This window comes from Lontra canadensis, unplaced genomic scaffold (assembly GCF_010015895.1).
Source record: "Lontra canadensis isolate GAN:19392208 unplaced genomic scaffold, GSC_riverotter_1.0 scaffold36, whole genome shotgun sequence".
Classification (NCBI taxonomy): domain Eukaryota; kingdom Metazoa; phylum Chordata; class Mammalia; order Carnivora; family Mustelidae; genus Lontra; species Lontra canadensis.
The window spans coordinates 10,067,224-10,078,021 of NW_022631030.1; positions in this window are offsets into that span (position 1 = coordinate 10,067,224).

Genomic DNA, 10,798 nt, shown 5'->3' on the forward strand with positions numbered 1-10,798 from the left:
AGTAAAAGGGTGGGACTTTCGTAGAGAAATCAAAGGTAACCTGCTATGATCTTAAACTGGACTGTTTAATCTACTTGACACTTGATCTCAGCAATCAGACTTATGTGCAAAAATAATGCAACTACAATTACTGTAACCAGTAAGACTCAAGCACAAAGCAAAAACCTATAGTAGAAACACAAAGATAAAGAAAGGGGAGACAAAGCAAACGACCAAAGAAAATTACCAATTTACAAATATAGGCAAAGACAGAGGGAAAAAGAAATAATATAAACAAAAAACAACCAGAAAACAATGAGTAGTAATTGTTTTACTATAACTAATACTAGTAATAGGGGAGCCTGGGTGGCTCAGTGGGTTAAGCCTCTGCCTTCGGCTCAGGTCATGGTCTCAAGGTCCTGGGATCAAGCCCCGCATCGGGCTCTCTGCTTAGCAGGGAGCCTGCTTCCCTTCCTCTCTCTCTCTGCCTGCCTCTCTGCCTACTTGTGATCTCTGTCTGTCAAATAAATAAATCAAATCTTTTAAAAAAATAATACTAGTAATAGTAGCATCAGTAAGTTTTTACATATCAATAACAACCCTAAATGAAAATGAATTGAATTCCCCAGTCAAAAGACACAGACTAGCTGGATGGATAAAACAAGATCCAATTATATGCTGTCTATAAGAGACTCATTGCAGGTTTTTTTAAAAATTTTTTAAAAATTTCTTTTCAGCGTAACAGTATTCATTGTTTTTGCACCACACCCAGTGCTCCATGCAATATGTGCCCTCCCCAATACCGACCACCTGGTTCCCCCAACCTCCCACCCCCCGGCCCTTCAAAACCCTCAGGTTGTTTTTCAGAGTCCATAGTCTTTCATGGTTCACCTCCCCTTCCAATTTCCCTCAGCTCCATTCTCCTCTCCATCTCCCCATGTCCTCCATGTTATTTGTTATGCTACACAAATAAGTGAAACCATATGATAATTGACTCTGCTTGACTTATTTCACTCAGCATAATCTCTTCCAGTCCCGTCCATGTTGCTACAAAAGTTGGGTATTCATCCTTTCTGATGGAGGCATAATACTCCATAGTGTATATGGACCACATCTTCCTTATCCATTCTCCGTTGAAGGGCATCTTGGTTCTTTCCACAGTTTGGCGACCGTGGCCATTGCTGCTATAAACATTGGGGTACAGATGGCCCTTCATTTCACTACATCTGTATCTTTGGGGTAAATATCCAGTAGTGCAATTGCAGGGTCATAGGGAAGTTCTATTTTTAATTTCTTGAGGAATCTCCACACTGTTCTCCAAAGTGGCCGCACCAACTTGCATTCCCACCAACAGTGTAAGAGGGTTCCCCTTTCTCCACATCCCCTCCAACACATGTTGTTTCCTGTCTTGCTAATTTTGGCCATTCTAACTGGTGTAAGATGGTATCTCAATGTGGTTTTAATTTGAATCTCCCTGATGGCTAGTGATGATGAACATTTTTTCATGTGTCTGATAGCCATTTGTATGTCTTCATTGGAGAAGTGTCTGTTCATATCTTCTGCCCATTTTTTGATATGATTATCTGTTTTGTGTGTGTTGAGTTTGAGGAGTTCTTTATAGATCCTGGATATCAACCTTTTGTCTGTACTGTCATTTGCAAATATCTTCTCCCATTCCGTGGGTTGCCTCTTTGTTTTGTTGACTGTTTCCTTTGCTGTGCAGAAGCTTTTGATCCCAAAAGTTCATTTTCGCTTTTGTTTCCTTAGCCTTTGGAGACATATCTTGAAAGAAGTTCCTGTGGCTGATATCGAAGAGGTTACTGCCTATGTTCTCTTCTAGGATTCTGATGGTTTCCTGTCTCACGTTGAGGTCTTTTATCTATTTTGAGTTTATCTTTGTGTATGGTGTAAAAGAATGGTCGAGTTTCATTCTTCTACATATAGCTGTCCAGTTTTCCCAGCACCATTTATTGAAGAGACTGTCTTTTTTCCACTGTATATTTTTTCCTGTTTTGTCAAAGATTATTTGACCATAGAGTTGAGGGTCCATATCTGGGCTCTCTACTCTGTTCCACTGGTCTATGTGTCTGTTTTTATGCCAGTACCATGCTGTCTTGGTGATCACAGCTTTGTAGTAAAGCTTGAAATCAGGTAACGTGATGCCGCCAGTTTGTTTTGTTTTTGAAGATTTTATTTATTTATTTGACAGGCAGAGATCACAAGTAGGCAGAGAGGCAAGAGGTGGGGGGGGGTATGGAAGCAGGCTCCCTGCTAAGCAGAGAGACCAATGCGGAGCTCGGAGCTCGATTCCAGGACCCAGAGATCATGACCTGAGCTGAAGGCAGAGGCTTTAACCCACTCAGCCACCCAGGCGCCCCGAGACTCATTTCAGTTTTAAGGACACACATAGGTTAAAAGCAAAGGCATGGAAAAAGATATTCATTTGAAGTGGAAACCAAAAGAAAGCAGGGTAGCTAATACTTAGATTATACAAAACAGACTTTAAGCCAAAAACAGTAATAAAATTCAAAGAAGGTCAATACATAATGATAAAGGAGTCAGTTCATCAAGAAGATATAATAATTGTAAATACATACAATCCTAACACTGGAGCACCTAAATGTATTAAGCCAATACTAACAAAGGAGAAATAGACAATGATATGATAGTAGCATGGGATTTTAATACTCCACTTTCTGCACTGAATAGATCATCCAGACAGAAAATCAACATGTAAACAATAAAACTTAAACCATACCTAGATGAAATTGACCTAATAGACATTTATAGACCATTCTATCCAACAGAAAGAGAATAGATTCTTCTCAAATGCACATGTAACATTCCCCAGGATAGACCATATGACAGGACATAAAACAAGTCTTAGCAAATTTAAGGAGATTGAAATCATACTAAGTATGTTCTGACCACAATGGTATGAAACCAGAAGTCAGTAACAAGATGAAATTGAAAAATCTACAAACAGATGGAAATTAACACACTCCAGAACAACAAATAGCTCAAAGAAGAAATCAAAAGAAAAATTAATAAGCTGACAACCAGCAGAAACAAGGAAATAGCAAGATCAGAATAGAAAGAAATGAAACAGACAAGAAAAACAATTTTAAACTCACCAGAACTAAGAGCTGGTTTTTCAAAAACATAAACTAATTGACAAACCATTAGCTGGACTAAAAAAAAGAAGATTCAAATAATAAAATCAGAAATGAAAAAGGAGACACTACACTGATAACACAAAAATAACAAGAATTATAAAAAAGACTACTAAGAACAATCATATGTCAACTAATTGGTGAACCTAGGAGAAATGGATCAATTTCTAGAAACGTACAACCTACCAAGTCTGAATCAGGAAGAAATATAAAATCTGAGTAGATTAATAATGAGTAAATAATAATAAATAATGAATCAGTAATCAAAATCCTTGAAACACAGAAACCCCAGGATCAGATGGCATCACCAGCAAATTCTATCAAACATTTATTTTTTTAAAAGATTTTATTTATTTATTTGACAGACAGAGATCGCAAGTAGGCAGAGAGGCAGGCAAAGAGAGAGGGGGAAGCAGGCCCCCAGCCGAGCAGAGAGCCTGATGTGGGGCTCGATCCCAGGACCTTGGGATCATGACCTAAGCCCTAGGCAGAGGCTTTAACCCACTGAACCACACAGGCGCCTCTCTATCAAACATTTAAAAAAGAATTAATGTCAATCCTCAAACTCTTTCAAAAAATTAAAAAGGAAGGAACATTTCCAAATTCATTTTACAAGAGCAACATTACCCTAATACTAAAACCAGATAAAAACACTAATAGAAAGGAAAACCAATATCCCTGGTGAATATAAAAATTCTCAACAAAATATTAGCAAACTAATTCAACAGCACGTTGAAAGGACTAATCATATAACTAAATGTAATTTATGTCTTAGATACAAGGATGGCTCAACACTTGTACTTCAATAAATCTTATATACCACATTATTAAAATTAAAGATTAAAATCATATGATCATCTCAATAGATACAGAAAAAGCATGTGATAACAGAATTTCATGAGAAAAATACCATCAACAAAGTGGTTAGAGAAGGAGCATACCTCAACATAATAAAAACTATACATGACAAGCCCCCAGCTAACATTATACATACAGTGAAAAATTAAAAGTTTTGTGCCCACTCTCATCACTCTTACTCAAGATAAACTGAAAGTCCTAATCAGAGAAATTAGGCAAGAAAAAGAAATTGCACTAGTGGGTATTTACCCCAAAGATACAGATGTAGTAAAAAGAACGACCATCTGTACTCAATGTTCATAGCAGCAATGGCCACAGTCACCAAACTGTGGAAAGAACCAAGATGCCCTTTAATGGATGAATGGATAAGGAAGATGTGGTCTGTATATACTATGGAGTATTATGCCTCCATCAGAAAGGATGAATACCCAACTTTTGTATCAACATGGACAGGACTGGAAGAGATTATGCTGAGTGAAATAAGTCAAGCAGAGAGAGTCAATTATCATATGGTTTCACTTATTTGTGGAACATAAGGAATAAAACGGAGGACATTGGGAGATGGAGAGGAGAAGGGAGTTGGGGGAAACTGGAGGGGGAGATGAACCATGAGAGACTGCGGACTCTGAAAAACAATCTGAGGGTTTTGGAGTGGTGAAGGTGGGAGGTTGGGTGAGCCTGGTGGTGGGTATTATGGAGGGCACGTATTGCATGGAGCACTGGTTGTGGTACATAAACAATGAATTCTGGAACACTGAAAGGAAATTTAAAATATTTTATTTATTTATTTTAGAGGGAGAGAGAGACAATGAAAGAGAGAGAGCATGAGAAGAGAGAGGTCATTGGGAGAAGCAGACTTCCCGCTGAGCAGGGAGCCCGATGTGGGACTCGACCCCAGGACTCCAGGATCATGACCTGAGCCAAAGACAGTCGCTTAACCAACTGAGCTACCCAGGCACCCTTTAAAGAAATTTAAAAAATAAATTAAAATTAAAAAAAAAAAGAAAAAGAAAAAGAAGTAAAACATCAGAAAGGAAGACGTAAAATTATCATTATTTGCAGATGATGTAAACATATATATAGAAAACTCTAAAAGCATAACCAAAAAGCTATTGGGAATAAGCAACAAATTCAGTAGAGTTGAGGATATAGAATCAACACACAAATATTAGTTGCACTACCATACTAACAACAAAAAACATTTAAATAGCATCAAAACAAACAAAAAATACTTTGGGATAATTTAAGGAAGGAAGTGAAAAATCTGTTCAATGAAAACTACAAGACATTGATGAAAGAAATTGAAGACATAAACAAATGGAAAGATATCCCATGTTCATGAATTATAATATTGTTATATCCAAAGCCATCTATAGATTCAACACAATTTCTATCAAATGCCAGTGGCATTTTTTTAAAGAAATAGAAAATCAATACTAAGATTTGTATAGAACCACAAAAGACCCTGAGCAGCCAAACCAATCATGAGAAAGAACAAAGCTAGAGGCATCACAATTATTGGTATCATATTATACCATAAAGCTAAAAAATAAGAACAGTATGGTACTGGCATAAAAACAGAAGAATAGACTAATAGAACAGACTAGAGAGACCAGAACTTAACTCCTATGTTTATGACCAATTGATATTTGACAAGGGACTCAAGAACACTCAAAGGAAAAAGTGTAGTCTCTTCCACAAATGATGTTGGGAAAAGTAGATAACCACATGCAGAGAAATAAAACTGGACCCCTATCTAACACCATTCACAAAAATTAGTTCAACATGTATTAAAGACTTAAACATAAGACCCAATACTTCAGAATACCTGAAAGGTGCTCAGGTGGCCAAGTGGGGTGGAATCCTAAGTGGGATAGTGTGGTCTCAGGATACTCAGGGTCACATGAAGACTATGGGTGTTTGAGATGGCAGAGTTCCCAGGCATTGGACTGGGGAAGCTGGTTGCAAACAGTGAGCCCAGGAGTGGGCCCTCAGCTCAAATTTGCCATATACTATGAAGCAGGGCATGGTCAAGTGACTGCTCTCCAAGAAGGGGCCCAGGAAGTGGCAAAACCAGTGAGACCCCTATTACTTCCCCAGGAGGAGCAGGATAAGTATGCCCTGCAAGAGTCTGCAGGATTTGGAGACTTGAAATGGGGTCCCACACCTGAGATACATATGCTCAGTCACAAGCTGGGTGAGCAACAGAGTGCAGATGGAGACCAGGGAGGCAGAAATTATTGCATTTCCCTGAATGCAGGCTGGGGAGTGGGGCCCCAAGTTCTTGGCTATGGGGCTGGAGATTGGGAAGTCACCATTTTCATTCTCATCCTCTAAAGCTGTGCAAAAAGCCTTCAGGGAACAGAAGCTACACAGAGCAATCCAGAGCAGATTAGTTAGCCTGGCCCTTGGCAAAAGCAGTACAATTCCACTCGGGGTAAAGACACCTGAGAATCAAATCAAAATGCCAGTCCCCCAGAAGATCAGCAAGAACATGTGGCCAAGACCAAGTTTGCCACTCAATGAGAACATCAAAACTCCAGTGCTGGGGAATATAGCATATAGAATTCATGGTTTCCCCCCACAATTCTTTACTCTTTCAATTTAATGGTTTTTTCTCTTTCCTTTTCCAACCAATTTCTTATTTTATCAACTCTTTTTTAAAAATCTTTTTTAATTTTCATTTTTACAGTTACATTCTATCCTTTTTTTTTTTTTAAAGATTTTATTTATTTATTTGACAGAGAGAGATCACAAGTAGACAGAGAGGCAGGCAGAGAGAGAGAGAGAAGCAGGCTCCCTGCTGAGCAGAGAGCCCGATGCGGGACTCGATCCCAGGACCCTGAGATCACGACCTGAGCTGAAGGCAGCGGCTTAACCCACTGAGCCACCCAGGCGCCCCTACATTCTATCCTTTCATCATATTTATTTTTGTATAGGTATAGGTTTTTCCTTCTTTACAATTTTGGGATGCAGTTTCTTCTAACAGACAGACAAATATACACCCAGAATTTAGAGTATAGCTCTGTTCTCTTCACCTGTACAATCATATTCTCTGTTTTCTTTTTTGTTTTGTTTTGTTAAACTCTTTTTAATTTTCATCTTCACAGTTAAATTCTATCCTTTCAAAGTATTTAATTTTATTTCTGTATATATATGTTTTTCTTTCTTTACAATTTTGAGATGTAGTTTATTCTAACAAACCAACCAAAATACACACAGGATATAGTGTATTGCTCTGTTCTGTTCACCTGATTATAGTCTCTCTTTTTGGAAATTTTTTTTTCTTTTTGTTTGTTTGTTTGTTTCAGGTCTCTTCTGCTTTGTTTCATGTATATGTCTCTGGGGTTGTTGGTGCCATTTTAGTATTTTGTTCTCTCACTTTTCTATTCTCTTCTGGACAAGGTGGAAAAACTCACCTCAAAAAAGGGAACAAGAGGCAGTACTGACTACCAGGGACCTAATCGGTATGGATATAAATGAGATGTTGGACTAGAGTTCAGAATAATGATTATAAAGATATTGGCTGGGTTTGAAAAAAGTACAAAATACTTTTTTTTTCTCCAGAAAGAATTCCTTTCTGGAGAAATAAAAGAACTAAAATCTAATCAAGTTAAAATTTATAAAAGCTTTTAATGAGATGCAATAAAAATGGAAGCTCTAACCACTAGGATAAATAAGGCAGAAAAGAGAACTAGTGATATGGAAGACAAAATGATCGAGAATAAAGAAGTTGAGAAAAAGAGAGATAAACAAGTACTGGATCATGAGGGGAGAATTTGAGAGATAAGTGAAACCATAAAGTGAAAAAATATTAGAATAATTGGGATCCCAGAAGAAGGGGAAAGAGAGAAAGAGAGAGACAGAGAGACAGAAGCAAATTATAGCAGAGAACTTCCCTAACCTGGGTACAAGTACAGGAGGCACAGAGAAACCACCTAAAAATCAATAATCAAATAAATAACTAAAAATATCCCATTAAAATATAGGTCAATACTTTTTTATTTTTATTTTTTATTGTTTTGACATATAAAATAAAAATAGGTCAACACCCCAACATGTAATAGTGAAACTTGGCAAATCTCAGAGACAAAGAAAAATCCTGAAAGCAGCTCAGGACAAGAGGTCCATAACCTAAAGGAACAGAAACTTTAGACTTGCAGCACACCGATCCACAGACACTTGGCAGGCCAGAAAGGATTGGCATAATATATTCAGGGTGTTGTTTGAGAAAAATATGCAGCCAAGAATACTTTATCCACCTAGGATATCATTCAAAACAGAGAGATAAAAATCTTCCACAACAAACAGAAACTAAAAGAATTTGTGACCACTAAACCAGGCCCCCCCGCCAAGAAATATGAAAAGGGGTCACTTAAGCAAAGAGAGAGCCCAAAAGTAACACAGACAAGAAAGGAACATAGACAACACAGAGAAATATTAACTTAACAGATAATACAAAGGCATTAAATTCATATCTTTCAATAGTTATTCTGAATTAAATGGATTAAATGCCCCAATCAAAAGACACAGGGTATCAGATGGATTAAAAAAAAGCAAGACCCATCAATATGATGTCTGCAAGAGACTCATTTTAGACAAAAAGACACCTCCAGATTTAAAGTGAGGAGGTGGAAAACCATTTATCATGCTAACAGACATCAAAAGAAAGCTGGGGTGTCAATCCTTATATCAAATTAGATTTTAAACCAAAGACTAATAAGAGATGAGGAAGGACACTATGTTATACTTAAAGGGTCTATCCAACAAGAAGATCTAAATATTGTAAATATTTATGCCTCTAACATGGGAGTAGGCAATTAACTAAGCCAATTAATAACAAAATTAAAGAAATACACCAATAATAATACAATAACAACAGGGGACTTTAACACCCCACTCACTGCAATGGATAGATCATCTAAAAAGATCAACAAGGAAATAAAGGCTTAGAATGACACACTGGGCCAGATGGACTTCACAGACATATTCAGGGCATTCCTTCCTAAAGCAACAGAATACACATTCTTCTCAACTGCACATGGAACATTCACCAGAATAGGTCACATCCTGCGTCACAAATCAGGTCTCAACTGGTACCAAAAACTTGGGATCATTCCCTGCATATTTTCAGACCACAGTGCTTTGAAACTGGAACTCAGTCACAAGAAGAAAGTTGGAAAGAACTCAAATACATGGAGGCTAAAGAGAGTCCTATTAAAGAACGAATGGGTCAACTAGGAAATTAAAGAATTTTAAAAATTCATGGAAACAAATAAAAATGAAAATACAACGCTTCATAACCTTTGAGATGCAACAAAGGTGGTCCTTGTATTGCTCTTGTATATAGCAATACAAGCCTTTCTCAAGAAGCAAGAAAGTTCTCAAATATAGAACCTAACCCTACACCTAAAGGAGTTGAAGAAAGAACAGCAAAGAAAGCCTAAACCCAGCAGGAGAAGAGAAATAGTAGAGATCAGAGCAGAAATCAATGAAATAGAAACCAAAAGAACAGTAGAACAGATCAATGAAACTAGGAGCTTGTTCTTTGAAAGAATTAGTAAGATTGATAAACCTCTGGCCAGACTTGTCAAAAAGAAAAGAGAAAGGACCCAAATTAATAAAATCATGAATGAAAGAGAAGACATTAAAACATCACTGAAGAAATACAATTATAAGAACATATTATGAGCAACTATACGCCAACAAATCAGGCAGTCTGGAAGAAATGGATGCATTCCTAGAGACACATGAACTACCAAAACTGAAACAGGAAGAAATAGGAAACCTGAACAGACCCATAACCAGTAAGGGAATTGAAGCAGTACTAAAAAATCTCCCAATAAACAAGATTCCAGGCCCAGATGGGTTCCCAGGGGAATGCCACCAAACACTTAAAGAATAATTAATCCCTATTCTTCTGAAGCTGTTTCAAAAAATAGGAATGGAAGGAAAACTTCCAAACTCTTTCTATGAAGCCAGCATTACTTTGACCCCAAACCAGGAAAAAAAAAAAAAAACCACCAAAAAGGGGAATTATAGACCAATATCCCTGATGAATATGGATGCAAAAATTCTCACCAAGATACTAGCCAAAAGGACCCAAAGGTACATTAAAAGAATAATTCACCATGACCAAGTGGGATTATTCCTGGGCTGCAAGGGTGGTTCAACATCCACAAATCAATCAATGTGATACACTACATTAATAAAAGAAAGGGCAAGAACCATATGATCCTCTCAATAGATGCAGAAAAAGCATCTGACAAAGTACAGCATGCTTTCTTGATTAAAACTCTTCACAGTATAGGGATAGAGGAAACATACCTCATTATCATAAAAGCCATCTATCATAAAAGCAAATATCATTCCCGTTGGGTAAAAACTGAGAGCTTTTCTCCTAAGGTCAGGAACATGACAGGGATGACTACTTTCACCATTGCTGTTCAACATAGTACTAGAAGTCCTAGCCTCAGCAATCAGACAGCAAAAAGAAATAAAAGGCATCTGAATCAGCAAAGAAGAAGTCAAACTCTCAATCTGGAGAGCTGACATGACAGTCTATGTGGAAAACCCAAAAGACTCCACCCCCAAATTGACAGAACTGATCCAGGAATTCAGCAAAGTGGCAGGGTAAAAAATCAATATATAGAAATCCGTTGCTTTTATATACACTAACAATGAGACAGAAATAAGAGAAATTAAGGAGCCGATCCCATTTACAACTGCACCTAAAACCATAAGATAACTAGGAATAAACCTAACCAAAGAGGCAATGGATCTGTACT